General features: G+C 52.3%; 1 protein-coding gene across 1 annotated transcript in view; it reads right to left on the bottom strand.

Annotated features, from left to right (window-relative positions):
• The window catches only part of CASZ1 (castor zinc finger 1), a 143,621-nt gene extending 136,141 nt beyond the window's left edge, over positions 1-7,480 (bottom strand). The window contains exon 1 of the mRNA XM_045984290.1: positions 7,349-7,480. The gene's annotated coding sequence lies outside the window, so the exon portion shown is untranslated. The remainder of the gene's footprint in view (positions 1-7,348) is intronic.
• Between the last annotated feature and the right edge of the window lie 11,098 nt (positions 7,481-18,578).

Below are 18,578 nucleotides of genomic sequence, written 5' to 3'. Positions count from 1 at the left end.
GTTCCCCCCACCCCAGGCCTCCCACAGAAACTCCCAAACGCTGGGCCCACCACTCCCCCAGGACTGCTTGCCCCCCCTCCTCTGCTCTCTCTTTTCTCTGTGTCCTCAAGACTCCTCTCACCTTGAGAAGTGTTAGGATTACCCAGCATTTACACTCAACGCTCTTCTTTATTCCTTAAGGCTTATTAAGAATGATAATGAGTTCCAAAGGAGCCACACGTCTCTCTCTCTCTCTCTCTCTCTCTCTCTCTCCGTCTCTCTCTCTCTCTTCTCTATCCTTCCCTCTCTCTCCCCACCCCCCTCCTTTGCTCTCTTTCTCTACGTGTCTTTTCCACCAAAGACACACAGGACAAATCCAGACCAAAAGGAAAAAAAAATTCCAACAATATGGACCAAGGGCACTTGAGGATTTATATTCCATAAATCCCTTTCTCTTCTTCCCTCTCCCTAGTTGTTGTCAATCATTGAGATTAAACACACACACACACACGCACGCGCGCACGCACACACACGCACACACACGCACACACACACACACACACATGCACAAAACCCTCCCCCTTCTACTCCCCACCCTCCAGGCCACCCCTCACTCTGCTGGACTTTGAGCAGGGGGAACTGGAGAAGGGCCCGGCTTGCCTGCACAACCTCGTTAACGTCCGGCTCTTAAACGGTTGATTAATTTCTGCAGAATTTATGACAGGCTTCAGCTTCCCCCCGCCCCCCACCGCCCCACAGAGTGGCCTCAACACCACAGCAACTTAACTTGGTGAACTTGACTGGGGCGGGATTGGGGGGCAGAGCTGGGATGCCCCCCGTGCCAGTGGCTTCCTGCAGCCGGAACCACAGCAGCCCAGCGCCAGACAGAGGACACACAGAATGCAAAGGCCAGGCGGGAGACAGATCCGCACAAGGAACGGCATGGCACCAACGGGGGGCGGGGGGCGGTCCCCGGGCACCCAGAAGCCATGGCTAACTTTTGGCTCTGTGCGACTTTCTAATTCCAAAACAGGGAAGCCGTCAGAATATGGGACAAGGAAAGGAACCCGAGGGGTTGAAAACGACGTCCAAGTTCGCGCCCACCGAGCCACACCACGCAATCCCAGCAGAGGGACCGGCCTTATCGGTCTGCCGGGCTGCCCTTCAGAGAAGGGGAAGAACATATCCTAATGAAATTACAGTTTTTAAAATGTCTATAAATTAAATCTCCCCCCCACCCCCGGCTCGCTCGCTCGCTCTCTCTCTCTGAATCTCCCTGTGAGCTCCCTCCTTTACAAGGCTTGTTTGCCTCTCTTCGGTTCCCTCTGCTCATGTCTGCTTTTCTGATATAGACATCAAGAGGTTACGGGCTCAATTACAGCTCCGTTTGAGTCTCAGCACCAGACTCGCCTGGCCTTCTCTTCTGCTCTTCAGAAACCAGATACCAAAGAAATCTCTCTTCTGCTTTATATTTTTATTTTTAATGCCAAAAGCCTCAAGATTCATTCAGTTGACTCACGGCCTTTTTTAACTTACTTCAAATGGTGGTGGTGGGGGGGATATCCTTTTTAATTGTGTCCGAGTATAAATATCATGGAAATGCTTTTCTCTTTATCTCATTCCCCTTTCTTAAGGACACGCACAAAACCTTAGCGATACGTGGAATTTCAAAAGGGGGGGGGGACACAGTACAAGTATGCTTAATTAATGCATGTCTGTGCTGGGGGGGCAGAGCTGCTGGAGAGTATCAGTTGGACATCTCGTGTATTTCTAAAGTTAAGGAGTGACATCATAAGACTTGTTATTAGCAAAAAAGTCCATTTGAAAAGGGTGGAACATACACGGTGATTTTTTTTTTTTTTTTAAAGGAAAATGTTTCTTCTGCCTTCCATAACACTGTCTCTTGATACAGGAGATAGGCCGTCTATACGTTACATCCTCAAAAAGCCACCCCCTCCCCAAAAAGTGAAAAAAATCCAAGTCACAGTCAATCACCATAGTGGATTCCTGAGAAGCAGAAAGCAGTTTCGAATTGTGGGTCTAAGGGGAAAAAACAACCCCTCCACTATAATTCTGGAAATACGAACCAGAGGGGATTCCAAAAAGTACTTTTCCAGGAAAAAACACTTGAGACAAAGGCTGGAGATAGCTGAAGCTCAAGGTGAATCAAAAAAGGAAAACTTTGTCTTTGCAATTAACTAGACTGGGGAAAAGGGGGGGGGGGACACATTAATACCAACTCATTAATTCCTTCCTGTAAACAATTTAATTAAATTCTGCTAAATACAGGAGAAATACTCATTTTGGAGGGCTTCTCCCCCCCACCTCAAAAGCAAATTCCTGCAGGTTACTCCCCCCCAATGCCAACACTTCCCCTGCTGTATAACCTCCAAATGGATTTCCAGCCCAGGCGAGGTCTCTACACGGCTCGCGGCTCTGCCAGAATGACAGCCTCATATGTCTGAAAGCTGACACTTTAGCTTTTAAAAGAAATGGGGGAAAATAAGCTGTTGACTTCTTGGTTAAAGTATTTTCTTGTTCTAACTCATGTTCTTATGTCACTGGGCTAAAAAAAAGAGAGAGAGAGAGAAGAGAGAAGAGAGAGATATGACTTTCCTTGAATGATCTGTTTAACCTAAGCCAGAGGAAAAAAAAGAAAGTCATTAATTACTTATGTGAGCTATTGCTTCAGAAAGACAATAAACCTGCCCGGTCGCCATGGATATGACATATTTGCTCTGAAAACAACACAATAATTAGCAAAGGGGAAAGATACAAGGAGAATATGCAAACTCCTGAGTTTAAAGCCACAGTGCTCTTTTCTCCCGTAAGCCTGTTCTGTTTGCAATCCAAATCAAACAAATTTTTAAAATATAGCGAAGGGGGAAAGAGCAGGAACGGCTCCTCTCTCCTCTGAGCTGAGAAGCAACAACTCCGCCACCCCCTTCTAAAATAAAATAATGTAAAAGAGAACCAGGATGGCATGGGGGGGTCAAGTATTGACTCTGTTATATTTCCTATAGCAGGGGTGGAGTCTGAGGTTTGTTTTTGCTTCTTTCTTTTTTTTAAAGTGTGCTCTTATTCAGCTTTGGACCTTCTGGCCAGATATAAATTTATTTATGAAAGCCAAATGCCCTGTTGTGCCTCACCCCTCCCCAAACTAAATGGAAATGTGAAGGGATGGAGGTGGGGAGACTGTACTTGAAAAAGCAAAACAGTATACTCAGAAAGCATCAGCTCTGGAGAGGGACATCCACTCCCCCCACCTCCAAGAAAATGGAACCTGGGCCTTACTTTAAAATTAAAAATGCATTAAATGGTTTTACCTACAACTTAGTCCCAGAGGATCATTAGGAAATGCAATCGCTTTGTATCATGTCTGTCAGTGTGATAAATACTGAGCTCAGAGTAGGTTTGCAATTTTTCAGAGTGTCACAGACCAAGGTAATTTTTTTTTCTGCCTTACTTTCTTAATTCACTGCACCCACCCCCTCAAAGTCAGGAGTCTACCGAAAAATACCTGAGAAGAACACAGGAGAAGAAAAGGAGAAAAAGTTGATATGCTTTTATACACGGGACAGAGGTTACGGATCTTCCCCCCCACCCAAAAAGTGGGGAAATCACGACTGTCAAATATTTGGATATTTTAAAAAAATTTTTAAAGTACTCCATTAAGTTTGAGTAGAAACTTTCCCCCTCTTCCCAGAGGCTAATTTTCCAAAAACAGATGGTCAGGATCTAAAAGAGAAGCAAATATACCTCAACCCCCACAGGCAGAGAAATTCTAACTTTGAACTTCCTTTTAAATTAAAAAAAAGGGGGGGGAGCAGATAAACTATTAATAAGTATGAAAAATTAGCTGAGCTACAAGTTTTGTTTTTCTTATTAAAAAAATTCTTTCAACACAAGGGGAGCAGATACAAAGGAGAGGTTCACATTCGACTGACTTCCTATTTTTTTTTAACAATAGTTGTTTTTTTTTTCTTTGTTTTAGATTGGACTCTTTGATCTTGAAAGAATTTTGCTCTTATACGATGGGGAAGATGGGGGTGAAATGATCTGTTTTAAATGATGATGCAACTTCGGGATCAAAGCCTTCGCTCTCTTCTAGCCATAATAAGCTGTACTTGCCACAAAGCGCCAGTCTCCCGGCTCCTCTCCTTCGTAAGAAGGAAATAAAATGCACGGAGACTCAGGGAAAGACGCGAAGTCTCTGCAAGGTGCAAAGTCTAAAAAAACAAAAATCAAAAAGACAGAGAGAGAGAGGCACTGCCCCTTTAAACGTTTTAGTGCATATGGAGTTTGATTTCTGAAAGAGATCAGTTTAACATCTCCATAGAAACCAGCAACAGATTATCATCAACAGAATAAATAACTAGTCTAATAAATTAAACAGGAGGCATAAGATCGCTGGAAACCTGATTACTGAAGTTCAACAATATTCCCCATAAACTCTCGTTAACCGCCTCTAAGGTGGCTAACAAGATGGGGGTGGGGGGGGGCCATCTCTCCAGCTCGCGGGATCCCCGGAGAGGCGGTGGCCGCCGCCCGGGGAGGGAAAAGTTCCCCACACTGCCCTGCAGAGGATCTGAGAGCTCGAGTGAGGGGCAAACCGTAGAGCCGAAGTTTGGCAAGTGGGAAAGCGGCTGGCGTCGGGGGAGGTAGCGCGAGTCGCCGGAGATGGCGCGGGACGCGACGCCGGCCCGGGACGCACCTCCTGGCCGCCACCAAGGCGCAAACCCGGAGCTTTGCGCTCGGGCGCCGAACAGCCCAGCGCCCCCTCTGGGCACGTGGAGCGCAGCCCGGGCGCAGCCCCCGGGGACCAACTACCCCCCTCACCACGCCCGGCGCAGCTGCTCCTGCTCAGCCCGGACAGCTCCCTTTAGGACGGCGACGTGTGTGGGGTGTGTGTGCGCGCGCGCGCGCACGCGCGTGTGTGGGGTGTGTGTGTGTGCGCGCGCGCGCGCGCGCGCCGTGGGGTGGGCGGGGGGGGGGCCGCCAATTTACCGGGCGATCTGTTTCCCAGTCCCCTCGCGCGCTCTTACCGAGCGCCTGTACCAGCTCCGAGACGTCCTAAATTTACCAACTTTGCTTCACGTCTACCCTTGGCCTTTCCCCCCCTCGCCGCCCCCATCTCTTTGAGTGTACCGGGTGTTGGCGGGACAACCACACGCTCTGGGAGTCGTGCCCCCAGACTCCGCTGGGACAGCGACGCATAATTCTCCCCCCCCCCCGTCGCCCCTTGATCCAGCTGGGTTTGGGGGAGCTCCGGGCTTGTTGGAGGGGTGTTTTCTCTGCTTCCCTGGTGGAGAAATGATACGCACCCGCACACGCACACGCACCCGCACCCTCCCCAGCGTGACTGGAAGGAGGTCCTCGCCGCACCCAGGGCCCGCTTCCCAAGCTGAGGCTGGGTCGGGAAGAACTTGTGTAGAGGGAGAAGCGGCCCCCTGCCTCCCTCGGCACTCTTCTCCTCCCCCAACTTCGGACCTGGGTCGGGGACGACTTGGAAGAAGAATCTGCGCCCACCCCCTAGAGAAAAATCTATTATTATTATCTTAATCTACGCCCCCGAAGTGTCCCTCCCGCCGTGATTGACGGCGCATACACCTGTTCCCCTCGCCGAGAAGCTCCCAGCGCTGGGGACAGACATTCGCCCAAATGCTCCGCAGCGACCCAGCGCCCGCTCGCCGCCCTCGCCGGCCAGCCCCCGCCCGCCACCCCAGCGCGCCCCTGCCCGCACCTTGCCACCCCGGCAGCCGCCCCCTCCCCTCCCAGGCCCGGCTCCCCAGTCCACCCGCTCCCGGCCGCTCTGGCTTCGGGAAGAGAGAAAGAACAGAAAGCAAAACTTCCTGGCGGCCGACGGCCATCAGCTGCACATTCTGCAAATGCCACCGAGTAAAAATAAACCGGCCGCCGCTCCGCCCGGCCGGCTCACCCCGGGCGCACGACTCGGCCCCTGCCCCGGGAGCTCCCTGACTGTCGGTCCGACCCGGTCCCCCATTCCGGCGCGCCCCCTGGAGCCCCGCTTCGCGACGCTCCTCCGCCAGCCACCACGGGCTCCTCTGCCCTGAAGGTCGACCCCAAGTGACCGGGTGGTCCATCCAGCCCTCTTCCCTTCGGTGCCCCCCTGCTCCCCCACGAGCTACTCTTCTCTCTGTCCTCCCCCTCGTGCCTATTTCAGCCGCGCGTCCCTGGATTCACGGATTCCTCTCCCCAACTGCTAAGCCCCGGGGTCACCCTCAGCCCACCCTGGGGCACAGACCCCGCCAGACCCTCTCCCACCTCGGCTGAGCCCCCTGGGAGCGCACCGCTCTACCCGCCTGCCGCCCCGCCAGCCCCAAGTCCCACATCCCCGGGCGCAACTTCTCTCCCAGCGCACACAACAACCGCGGCAACTCCCCCGAACTTTTCCCCGGACCCAAGCGGGCTCTGGCGGACAGCTGCATGGCCGTGAGCCGGTGCCCCGGCTCCCTGTGCCCAGCACTGCCAGCCCTGCGCCCGGGGAAGGCTGGGGTGGGGGTGGGGGCAGTGAGGAGCGCCACTTGCCGCGCCCGGAGCAGCGCACTTGAGACAAACTTCCCAGGCACGAATGAAAAAGGGGGCGCCGCTCCCCCCAGCCAAGCAGCCCTTCGCCTTCGTTTTCCCACCCGGAGGCACCCCTTGGCACCCCGCGCCTAAGTGAACACTGCCTACCTCTGCCGGTGGCACCTACACCCTGGTTTGGGGGCACAAGAGTCGGCTGGAGGGGTTCCCCACCCACCCCTTCCCCTGGGCAAAGTCTTGCAAAGTCACCCCAGGCACCCCTCATGCCTGCCTCCTTCTCTGCCCTGACGGGCGCTCGAACCCCTGCAGCCGGGGGCGGGGGTGGGGGGGCGTAGGGGGAAGGAGTGATTACCCGGTATTGGCGAGCACCTGCCCCCCCCCAGCCTGCAGCGCGGGGGGGCGCCCCCACCCTATTCGCAAAGTCCTGCACTCGCGCCTGGCACCTCCCCCTCTTCTCCCCTACCCCGCCGCCCCCTCAGCTGGAGTAAGTGACCCCCAGGAGCAGCAGCCCTCCCCTCTCCCCGAGTCGCGCGCTGGGCATTCCCCTGGCCGCGGCGGGCGACGCGCCGCCCCGCGCCCGGATGCCAGCCCTCTGTGCCCCCTGCCTCCCGCACTGCCGGAGTTGGGTGGCAGCCGCCGCGCGCAGGCAGGCTGGCTGGCTGGCTCTCTCGCTCGCTCGCTCGCCCGCTCCCTGCTGCAAGCGGCAGCCCCGGGTCTGGGGGGCTGCACCGGGACAGGGGGCGAGGCGGGGAAGCACCTCGGGAGGCCCCGGGAGCTGAGGGGCGTGGGGGGGCCGCGGCGGAGAGAGCGCCGAGTCTCTTACCTGCACTTGGGGCGGCTTTGGGTGACTTTCCAAGTCCGGGGGAAAAATGTGTGTGTGTTTGGGATGGAGCGCCGCCGGCGCGCATGCGCTGCCCAAAGTTGCCGGATCCCGGATTTTTCGCTCCCAGTCTCCGCTCTCGCCCGCTGTGATTATGGAATTCTCCGCGGCCGAGCGGGCGAGTGGGTGGCATGCAAAACCCGGGCCGGATCTCTGGGCCGGGCTCCGCTCCACCCTCACACCCCCAGACCTTCCCCTCCCGGTTTCTTCCCACCCACCGCCCGGGCTAAGCGCTGCTCGTGCGCTCAGCGAGACGGGGCCTGCGGAGGAGGATCTGAGCGCAGGACTGCCTTTTGCGGCTGGAGAAGCTCTCCATACCCACCTCACCCCCCCAAGTTGAGAGGAGCTGAGGCTGGGGGACAAGAGAGAAGGGGCAGGAGTGGGTTACTTTTCACCTGTTCTGATCCCGGAAAGCCAGTCGGCTTCCCGCTTTCCCACTGAAGACCTAGCTCTTTTCTGCAAGTTAAAATGTTAGAATTGTCGAACCCAAAGGAACGTGATGTTCTCACTGTTTGGTATCTGCTTTGCATTTACTCTTTGCAAGGGAGTTTTTCATTCAGTCCATTGTGCAAGAAATAAATCCTTAAGTGAGCAAGATAGGCCGAGAAGAATGGGGGCGGAGGGGGTGTGAAGGCGAGAAGGTAATGAACATTAAAACAAATGAATAATATTATTTCAGAAAGTGAAAGGATCCGTGAAGAAAATAAAGCCAGGCAATTGGATAACGTGTTTTTAGGAGAGCTATTGTACCCCTCCCAGGTGAAGGAGGACGGCCTCTGTGGGGAAGGGGGGGAGAACCTTCCAACCCCATTGCAGAAGCCCCTGCCTTTTCTCCCTTTGTCCCCATGCCCACCTCCCAGCTGGTCTGAGGTGGCCACACCAGGCTGAGCCTGGAGATCAGCTGCAGTCTTGGCGCGGTAGCTCTGGTCCTGCCCTTCTCCTCCAGGCCACCACTGTCCCAGGACTGAGCTAGTCGCTGTACCTGGTTTTCTTTCTGAACAAGGACATGATGGAAATAACATAAGATGCGAAAGAAATGGGTAAACACTCTGGTGGTGAGAGAAGTGAAAAACTGACCACCATAGTAAACGAAATAACTAAACAATTTGTTGAATAAATGAATACAGATTCAAAGTGTGACCTACAATTTGGAAAGTGCATTAAACTAAGAGGAAAGGCCACAGGCTAGTAAATGGTGTTGCTGGCCGGTAGATTTTTGGGACCTAATCTGCAAGGTTTCGGCAAAGCTTCTCAGGACCGGAAGTTTCCAGAAGCCCTGGATGGTAATTGCCCAAGACAGAGACATCCGCTGGGATGCATTCCATGCCCTGCCTTAAACTGGAAGTTTATTGGTAAATGCATAGAGACTGGGGACTCCATGGCCCTCTGGCCTTGAAGTGGCCAGGATTTGCCCTATTCCCTCATAAAACCTCCAGATTTGGGAGAGGAGGCCCAACCATGCCCTTATCCCATAGTTGCTGAGTGATCTCTACTTGTTTTGGACCAGCTGAGAAAAAAAAACACACCAAAAAAACCCTCAAAAGTACAGCTTGTCTCCTTCCCACCTGGAACGGGTCTGAGAATCCCATGTTTGGGATTTGTCCACACAGGAAGGCCAGATTTGAGGGTGAGACACACCTCTCAGGTTCAGAGAATTTTCTCCCCTCTTTAACCCTGTAATTAACAGGACGCAGCAACACATCAATAATTAGCACTTCCCATGGACCGCTGACCCCTTACTCTCTACCACCACTCCATGCCATCAGATCAGTGCCCTGTTTCAGGAGTTGCTGTCCTGGCCTACCACGCATAAGACCCTGTGTCTGGGGACTCAGCGGTACACACAGCCCCAAAGATCTCAGCCCGATCCCTCCATTCTGCAGAAGGAAAAACTGAGGCACAGTGAGGGTAATGACCTGAGTAGTGGTGAGGGAGGTTTTCTAGCTTTGGATCTGAGGCTAATTCCATTCCTGGGGCTATATGGACAAGTGGCTCACAGCTTGAACTTTGGGGTCAGACCCTAGCTACTCACCAGCAGGGTGACCTTGAGTAAGGCATATGACCCCTCTGTGCCTCAGTTGCCTCAACCGTAAAATGGGAATAATAATAGTCCTGCTGCCTGGGCTTGTTGGGAGGCTAAAATGAGTTAATGCAGGAAAAGTGCTTGAGCCAAGCGAGTGATCGATAAATGCCAGTAATTGTCATTGCTCGTTGGGACATCCGGTGCTCCCTCTACTTCTCATTTCTTCCTGTCCTCTCTCCTTTCCTTCTTCTCGTCTGTCCTTTCCTTCCTCCAGAATGGCTGGAGGTGTCTTTTGCCACCTGCCCTGCCGGTAAAGAGCAGGTCCTTCCCAGGGAAGACACAAAGGTCTGCTCGCTAGTTTTCGCCTTCCTGCTTTCTCACTAGAAGCCTCACCCCCCCTCCCAACAGCCATGTCTCAAGCACCAAAGTTTTATTAAGACATTTATTCTTCCCTCCATTTTTTCTCAGCTACTTCACAATTCTCCCGTCCTCTGGGGGGTTTTTCTACCTCCTCTGAAGGAACCTCATCTGGGAGGGGGAAGCTGGAAACAGTGACAAGAGTGGGAAGGGGGAGGAGGACTTTGGGGTGAGGTGAACAGGGACTCTAATTCTTCCTTCCCAAACCACCCCCCCAACTCAAAAAAATTTTTGTTTTAAACAAAACAAGGGGCTAGGAGAGAACACCATACCTAAAATGTAGCCCTGGTCTCTCAAGCCTCTTGCTGTCTTGTTCCGCCCCCACCCCACCCCCACTCGCCTTGCAGAGACTGAAATCACATGCTGTTTTCCTCATCTGCTTCATCTTAGCATGTCCTGAGCTTTCCATAAAATAAAATACAAACTCTTCCCCATGGTCAACAAGATCTAACACTGCCTGTCCCTGGACCTCCCTCAGTCACATTGTCCTGACACACTAGCTTCTTGCTGTCCTGGAAAACTAAGCTTATCCCTACCCCAGGGCCTTTGCACTTGTTCCCTCTGCCTGGAAGGCCCGTTCTGCGCCTGCTTCCTTGGCATCACTTAGGTCTCTGCTCACATGCCACCTCCTCAGGGAGGCTTTCTCCCTGAAGTATTTCTCTAGCTTTCTCTCTCGTCTTACCCTGTTGGAGTGTTTACAATGATTTTGCTTATTCATTTTGTTCTCATATTTCCTGTCCAGTTGCCCCCGCTAGAATGGGAGCTCCTGGGGGCACCTGGGTGGCTCAGTGGGTTAAGCCTCTGCCTTCGGCTCGGGTCATGATCTCAGGTCCTGGGATCGAGCCCCGCATCGGGCTCTCTGCTCAGCGGGGAGCCTGCTTCCTCCTCTCTCTCTGCCTGCCTCTCTGCCTACTTGTGATCTCTCTGTCAAATAAATAAATAAAAATCTTAAAAAAAAAAAAAAAAAGAATGGGAGCTCCTGGGAGGCAGGGACTTTGTTCTGTGTCCCTTCATGTCCTCAGCACCTCAAACTGTGCCTGGTGCATAGAAGACCTTCACTCTCTTTGAGTCAGGCACCAAATCAAGAGGAGTCTACACGGTCCCTGTCCTCGAGGAGCCCAGGCTGCAGGAAAAGAATGACTAAGTTCCTAGGACAAAGTTTGGGGGAAGGAGGAGGAGCTGGTACAACCCAGGAATTGCCAGAAGTTGCCAAGTTGGCACGGCCACTTTGCTGAGTTTCCCACTCCCTGACCTGAGGCCAGGGGTCAACAGTGGGGAGGGAGTAGGTTCTATGAAACCAGGCCCCGGCAGAACAGCCTCCATAGGCAGAAGAGGGATCGGGTCAGTGAGGGACCCTACGGAGGTCATCTATCTAGCCCCTGTCTCCACTGAGAGCCTCTTCTGAGTCCCGAGGGGAAGACCCCCTCCTCTTGCCCTTACCAACTTCCCTACTGGACTGTGAGCTTCCTGAGCAGAGGATCTGGGCCTTTTTGGCAGAAGCCAGGGTGACAAGCACAGTTCCTGGCACCCAGGCGTCTCCTGATGATTGTTGCACAAAGACATTGGTCTGTCTCAGTCTGTGTAACTGGGAAAGACTTGAAAGAAGCAATCACAGCTCAGCCTCCTGGTCACAGTCATTTGGTTTCTGGCCCCTCTGCAGTGACGGAAAGCAACACCCAGCCGGACGTCAATCAGTACTATTTGCTGAGTGGTTTAAGGCACCAGGCTAAGCCCTTGGGTCATCTTATTAGACCCTCACAACAGCTGTAACGAGGAGGGGATTTGTCTATATAATATACCCATTATACAGATGAGGATAGCAGAGTAACGTTCCCAAGGCTGAACTGAGCTGTCTGAACCCAGAACCAATGTTTTTCACATTTGGGCTGGGAGGTAACTTAGCCCAGAGCAACAAGCATTTTTTTTACCCTTACTCTGAGCTCATAAAGAGATGAAAGTTGAAGGTGAGCGCGTTGGGAGAGGAGAAGAGAGGAAGGAGAACAGATCTGTCCTTTAATTGTAAATTGTATCTCAGTGTTGTAAAAGACGAAAAAAGGAACCAAAGAGATTCAGGACCCAGTGCTAGATTCTGTATACAGTAAGCACTCAATAAGTGTTGATGAAGAATGATGATTTTTTTCATTAAAAAAATTACAGACTATGTGCTGTGCTCTGTCTCCCCTTCCCCTAAGCTGCTCCTGGTCTCGAGACTCTCCTTGGCGAGGTCTCTTTTCTGGAGTCCCTGGGCCTAGCCTGGTACTAGCCTCACAGTAGGCGCTCAATAGATGCTTAGTGACTGAATAATTCAACAAATGTCCGAGATAAGTAATTATGGTGATTACTGGGCAAGTTGTAATTAAAAAAAAAAAAAAGCTGAGTGCATTTCTTTTATTTACAAATGCCTCTCTTGGGAGTCCTGGGAAGGGAGAATGGGAGAGGGTCTTCTTCCCAAAAGCCAAGCGTGGTTCCTGAATCCCATCCAAGACGATGAACTTGACAAATCCTTCCAACTGCCCTCCACCCCCCCCACCCCGGTTTCCTCATTCTTTTTGCAAAGTACAGGATTATTTGTTTCTGACTATATATTTATAATATGTATTTAGCGCAGGAAAGTCACAAAACACAGATAAACAGGAAGAAGAAAATTTACATCATCTGTAATCCCACCATCCATGAATAATCACTGTGGATGTTTTGGTGTACTTCCTCCAGTCTACTTTTTTTTGTCCGTTTGCTTGCGATTTTTCACTGCGTTTTGTTTTATAAAATCAGAATGGCGCCAAACACACCTGTCCGCGGCGGCGGCTGTGTTGGCCTGCCACGTGCATGGAGTGTGGACATTTCTGCAACCACTGGCTACTCTTCTTCCACGCCAGGATTCTTGCTGGCCGGATTGTAGAGGGTGTCCTAATTTGCAGAACCAGTCCCTCACTCTGAGAAATTTTAGACATCAGACTTCTTTCTAATACTTTCCAATATTCTGAAGAACTCTAATGAATACCCTTGTCCAGAAAGAATCGTGCACCATCCTTAAAATGGAAATGTTGAGTCAAAAAGTACATATATCTCCAAGCTTCTAATTCCCGTTGCCAGTTGCCCCTTCCAGGGAAAGGCCATGTGGATTTGCTCTCCCACAGGCCATGTTCTCCCGGGAAGCTCTCCAACCTTTGGTATTCGTTCTCTCCTTTTATTTTTTTAATTTTTTTTTTAACCCCTGTTAATTTAATGGGTGAAAGAGTCTGTGATTCTGGTAATGAACCTTGTTAGAACCATGCTGGCCACAAGCAGGGGCTGCTTCAAGGTTTGAGCGGCCGTGTTCAGACTTGCAGGCTAGGGCAGAGATGAGCAGAAGGGCAGACTCCCGGAGCTGAGGGCAGAGTCCTTTTGTAGAACATCTACCTGAGCCCAGGCTCCTCGGCCATCCACTCAACTGTCGGGGGCGGAGGGGTGGGGCCTGTCTCAGTCTTTCAGCCTCCACAGAGATGAGCGCTGGCTGCCTCCCACCTCTCTGCACCCACACCTTCCAGAAACCTCTCTCTCGACAGAGGAGCCTTAGGGATTTCTGTGCCATAAATACTGTCTGTTTTCCAAGCTCAGGATCCACACATTGTACCTGCTTTCGCTTTCCCTGCCTGGCCTCTCACTCAGCTCCTGTTCAAGCTTCTCCTTTCCAGTTCTTTCTAATGAAGTCACTTTTGAGGGGTTTGTGTTTACCTCTGCCTGATCACAGGAGAATGGCAGGTGACTAATTTCTTCCCTTGTAGGAAATATTTTCCGATCCCAGGGTTTCTGGTGTCTATGGCCCTTTCCAGTTTTAATAGCCTCTGAACCATCTTACTTTAAAAAAAAAAAAAAGACAGCTTTACATTTCTGAAGAAAAGGGTAATTCACATTCTGTGCTAATGGTTCAGGAAACATAGAGAAATACACATAGAAATATCATGCAGAAAATTAAAAAAAAAAACAAAAACAAAAAACCGACATTCAGAAAGTCATGTATTTGGATGTGACTTGGATTTAAAAAAAAAAAAAACAAACTGGAATGAATCTAAATGAACCCCCTTCCCCCTCCCCTCCCTCTTTTGGGGGCCCACGCCAGCGGTGGGCCTGGGCGATTGGAGGATGTGTGTGGACAGGAGTGACTTTCATGCCCAGCAGTGAGGTGTGCGTCTGATTTTATCTGCAACAGGAAAGTGTGTGTCTGAGGGTGTCCACACGTGCGGGACTCCATGTCCCTTTAAAGGAGGGTTTGGTCACGGAGGTATGGCCGGCCGCTGTTTGCACACCACAAGATCGTGCTCACGCTGTCAGCAGACACCCGAACGCAGAGAAGTGCAGCCAGGTGAAGGGCAGGGCTGACAGCTGACATCACCTCTTACCCAAAGACCCACGGGCAACACCTGACCCCTCCCACGCCTGCCGGGGAGGGGCAGGCCTGGCTCGGGGTGGCAGGGGGGACGCTGGGGAGCCAGGGAGACCCCATGATGGAGAAGCAGAAGGGCCCACCTGGGGGAGGAGTCAAGATGGCGGAGAAGTAGCAGCCAGAAGGGCCCACCTGTGCTTGGAGTAAAAGCCACGCTCCCGCGGCCACCATGGAGCGCGTTCTTGCCACGGGCCACGGGCCACGTGCGCCCCTGTCCCTTCCTTCCCCGCCTCGCCCAGATCTGAAATCAACGCGGTCCTCCGGGGGCGGGAGCAGAACCGACCCGCCTTGGTGGGCCGGCCTCGGCCCCGGGATGTGACCCCGTGTGAGGTCGGCGTGGCCGGACCACGGCCCGGGGAACCTGCTGCGAGACTCCGGAAGTAGCCATGTTTCCGCCGGTGGCACTGCGCAGGTGCCAGCCGCCGCCCGTGGCACGGTGTCTCAGAGGGCGGGGCTGGCCGGGGAGGCAGGAAAGAGCTGTTTTGCTGAGGAGGTGCCTTCGTGTCACACGGACGTGCCAGGTAGCTGAATGTGGGTGGGGGAGGGCTGGCCCGCTGCGCCAGCCTGGCCAGGACGTGAGCGACGGCCCGCCCGCCTCTCCAGCCTCCCCTCTCGACATTCTCTCTGTTGCGCATTTGCACAGCCTCTGTCCCAGCCACACGGAGCTGCTCAGAGATCCTCCAGGCTTTTGTCCAAGCTGTTCCTCCTGCCCCGAAGGCCTTCCTTCCCTTTCTTTACTTGTCCTGCTCCCACTTGCCCGTTCAGACCAAAGGAGGCATCACCTCTTCCAGGGAGCCTTCCCGGATGTCCCCCTGCCCCAAATTGGCTTGGAGGCCACTGTTTGGGCTCCCCGCCGGCCTCTTGTTTCCTCTGTGCCAATACTTGTCACGCTGTATTATAATTATCTTCTCGCACCAGATGACGTTGTGATTTTTTTTTTAAAGATTTATTTATTTGACAGATAGAGATCACAAGTAGGCAGAGAGGCAGGCAGAGAGAGAGAGAGGGAGGAGGAAGCAGGCTCCCCGCTAAGCAGAGAGCCTGGTGAGGGGCTCGATCCCAGGACCCTGGGATCATGACCTGAGCTGAAGGCAGAGGCTTTAACCCGCTGAGCCACCCAGGCGCCCCACGTATGTGATTTTTAAGTCTGTGTTTAAATAATGGGTCTATGGGAGTGCGGATTTCTGAATTGGGTAACATGGGTTCAAATTCTGCCTCTGCTACTTACTAGCTTACTACATACTAGCCGTATGATGTTGGGCAGGTTCCTGACCTCCCTCAGCTTACAGTACCCATCTGTAAAATGGCAATGCAATCAGTGTCTGCCTCACACAGCACCGTCAGAAGAATGAACGCAGGTAATTCGTGCACAGCACTGCGCCTAGATTCACACATAACAGTATTATAATAATCCAGCAAAATGCTTAGGAAATGTCTGGGGAACGAGCAGCGCCCTGTGTTTGATGTACACATGTGTGTGGATGTGAGGTAGGTGTGTCCCAGGGCATGGGGGGAGGGCCAGCATCTAGAAGGAGCAGGTCCTGTATGGATATGTGTGTCCACTCTGAAGGGTAATGGGCTGGTTATTTATGGTCATGGCTTAAGAAAAAAAAAAAAAAAGACAAACCAGTGTTCAGTAATGACAAAGTAATTACCTTTTTATTATTTTTTCAATAGGATTCAGAGGGAGTGTGGGCCTTGGTTATGACCAGAACAGCCCGGCTTTGAGAATATCCTGGTGCTTTGATCTACCCCCATTGCAACTGCCCAGGCAGGGAAAAGGCTGGAGAGGGCTAAGGGATGGTCTTCAACATGGCGGGGGGAGGGGGGCCTACGACCGTTGGAGAGGGACTGCCCGGACTACAGAACAGGAGGTAGAGTTCTTCCGAGTTCTGGCTGAATTGTCTGCCTTGAAGGGACCAGACTCTGAGCCTAGAACATTTAATAGAGGGCATTCCAGAGGAGACAGCTGAGGCCCAGAGGGAGGAAGCCACGGGTCACCCGGGACCATGCAACAAGTCAGTGACAGTGTAAGAACAGAGCTCCTGTCCCCCAACCCCAGACCGATGCTCTTTACCGCATGATTCATTTGAACATAGGGCCTTCTTGGTCCCAGAGCTCTGCCTCAAATTTCTACCTGGAAGGGGTCTGACTTGCTAGTAGGTGATTTTTTTCTGGGGTCCTTCAGGAGATTGTTGGAGACCCCAGATGTTAAGTGATTGTTAAGTGATTGGCTTATCTATCTGTTAGTAAGCTAATGGCTAGTGAGGGGACCAGATCAGCTTAACCTCTATTCATCCATCCATCATCCTTCCACCCATCTGTCTGTCCATCCAACCATCCTTCCATCCATCCATCAGTCCATCCATATCCATCATCCATTCATTCATCATCCACCCATCCACCCATCCATCCAACCATCTGTTCATCATCCGTCCATCCATTCATCCATCCATCCGTCCATCCATCCATCGTCCATCCATCCATCCATCCATCCAACCATCTGTCCGTCATCCATCCATCCATCCATCCACCCATCCATCCATCCATTCATCATTCACCCATCCACCCATCCATCCAACCATCCATCATCCGTCTCTCCATCCATCCATCCATCCATCATCCATCCATCCATCTGTCCATCCATCCATTTCCACCATCCACCCATCCATCTGTTTCTCATCCGTCCATCCATCCATCCATCCATCCATGCACTCGCCAATCCATATATCTTACAAACACTTGGTGAGTGCCCCCATGTACCAGGAACCTTGCTAGAACCTGAGTATCTGGGGATGCTGAGATGCACAAAACCCAACACCAGGAACAGGTTATGAAGAAAAGTCAGTTTCAAGTGCAAGTACATGACGGGTGGCCCGACAGGGAGTCAAGCCCCCAGAGTTCCAGGTCCAGCCCTGCCACTAGTTTGCTGGGGTGTCTTGGATATGTCCCTTCGTTCTCTCTTTCCTATGGTTTCCTCCTCTATCCACTGAGAGGGTTGGACTAGCTCAGAGGACAGGCAGACGCTATACAGAGAAGATCCCTTGGACGGGCAGCCTTTTGAGAGGGACGCTGTGAAACTCCAAGGGGGCAGGGGCAGGAGTTCCCTTGATTTACAGTGAGAGGATGAGGAGCAGAAAATTCTGGAATAAAGAAGAGGAAATGAGGGTGGAGAGTGTGTTCCAGCTCCACCCTGCTCTCTGGGTCTTCAAACACTTACTCTCCTATTCTGACCCTGCCTGTGGGTCCCTTAGAACTGGGTGTCTGTTCCCAGGTAACTGACAAGGCCCCTGTCCCTTTGTCCTCCCTTCCCCACCCCCCAGCCCCTGCCTCCTCGCAGCTGTCATAACCCACACGTAGCACTCTGCCCTCTGGAATTTATTTTAAGGTCTTGGCTGTTTATTTATTTTATTTAGAGATTTCTCGGTGCTTTGAGGGGAGGAAAATTCGAATGGGGTGATTATGAAATACTATTTCACCTCGCCGTTCATTCACAACAAACAAAGAGAAATGATTGGTGATTAAAAATGCATTCTCTCTGCTTGTTTTCTTTTGTTTTACCATTATGGAAATATTATAAATACTGAATACTAATCTGGACCTGCGGGGACCTCACAGACCTTCCAGAAACCAAGGCTCTTGCTCTTCCCTGGGGCAACCTCATGCTGTCCTCTCAGGCACAAAACTATGGCTCAGACCCTCCCAAGAGGGTCCCAGGTAGGCCAGGAGGCCCTAGCATTCCGTCATCACGGGACAGGTGTTATAAGCGTCTCCCCCATTTCCTTGTCCTGGTTCCCTGCTTAAGCAGAACCAGTCAGGAAGAGCAGAGCTGCAAATATCAAGTCCAAAAGTCACGACCATGGGGTTTTATTCCCAGAGTCAGGCTGCCCGAGCCCCACTCCCTGCCCGCCCCCCACTTCCTGGCGGTGTGACCTTGGGCACCCTGCTCCACTTCTCTGAGCTTCCGTTTTGTCCTCTGTAAGACGGTGGTGAAAGTGGTACCCTCGCAAAGCAAAGCCCTCCTGAATGTTGGTTCCCAGAGTGATTAATATTCTTCACCCTTCTTTTGGAGGCTCAGTTTCTCCTTCTGGAAGGGGAGAGAACTGCGCTGGCGGTCGTCTCTGTCCCTCCCCTGCCAGCTCTGGCGGACGAGGCTTCTGCCTCCAGGATGGGGTGCAGCGGGGACATCCTCACCCACCTTGACTCTCTGTCGGAGACCTTGGCTCCTTCCTGGGAACGCAGCCGGCACCTGTTCGGAGGCCTCCTAATCAGAACCTGCTTTCCGTGGCCTCTTTTGGAGCCATAAACCC

Source organism: Meles meles, chromosome 1 (genome assembly GCF_922984935.1).
Source record: "Meles meles chromosome 1, mMelMel3.1 paternal haplotype, whole genome shotgun sequence".
NCBI classification, from domain to species: Eukaryota; Metazoa; Chordata; class Mammalia; order Carnivora; family Mustelidae; genus Meles; species Meles meles.
The sequence above is the reverse complement of the archived record's forward strand: the minus strand, read 5'-3'. Positions and strand labels throughout refer to the sequence as shown.